Source organism: Penaeus monodon, chromosome 23, assembly GCF_015228065.2.
Source record: "Penaeus monodon isolate SGIC_2016 chromosome 23, NSTDA_Pmon_1, whole genome shotgun sequence".
Classification (NCBI taxonomy): Eukaryota; Metazoa; Arthropoda; class Malacostraca; order Decapoda; family Penaeidae; genus Penaeus; species Penaeus monodon.
Window position 1 is genome coordinate 38598917 of NC_051408.1, and position 482 is coordinate 38599398.

General features: G+C 38.6%; 1 long non-coding RNA gene across 1 annotated transcript in view; it reads right to left on the reverse strand.

Annotated features, from left to right (window-relative positions):
• The window catches only part of LOC119588023, a 651-nt gene extending 359 nt beyond the window's left edge, over nucleotides 1-292 (reverse strand). The window contains exon 1 of the long non-coding RNA XR_005230055.1: nucleotides 235-292. This is a non-coding gene — a long non-coding RNA (uncharacterized LOC119588023). The remainder of the gene's footprint in view (nucleotides 1-234) is intronic.
• Nucleotides 293-482: the final 190 nt, after the last annotated feature.

The window sequence follows — 482 nt, forward strand, 5'->3', positions numbered from 1 at the left end:
AGATTTCCTGTACTAATTATATTCATGAACAATAGAAAGATCGCACTAACACAAAGACTGCTATATATATACCACACGGAAGAATGAAGAAAAACAAAGTACTAACAATCACAACAAGAATTGTTAAAACAACAATCACAATAGTAAACGCAATACATTAATCCTACTTACAACAAGAAACTCAAAATGATTAAACCAACTTACAAGAAAAACAAAAGAATTAATCCAACCTACAACAAGAAAGTCAAACCGATCCACTTCATCGTTGAATTTCCTGTAGCACTCAAATCGACAATGAAGCAGTTTGGCGGTGCCTTTATAGACGGACGAGGAAGTGGGAGGAGCCAAGAGAAACACGGGTGAGTGAGGACGAACCGCACGCGACTGGGGGGGTGGGGGATTCCCAGGCTGTTAAGGGATTTTTTCCCTCTCCCTCTCTCTCTCTTTTTTATGATATTTTTGTCTTTTGATCTTGTATGGTT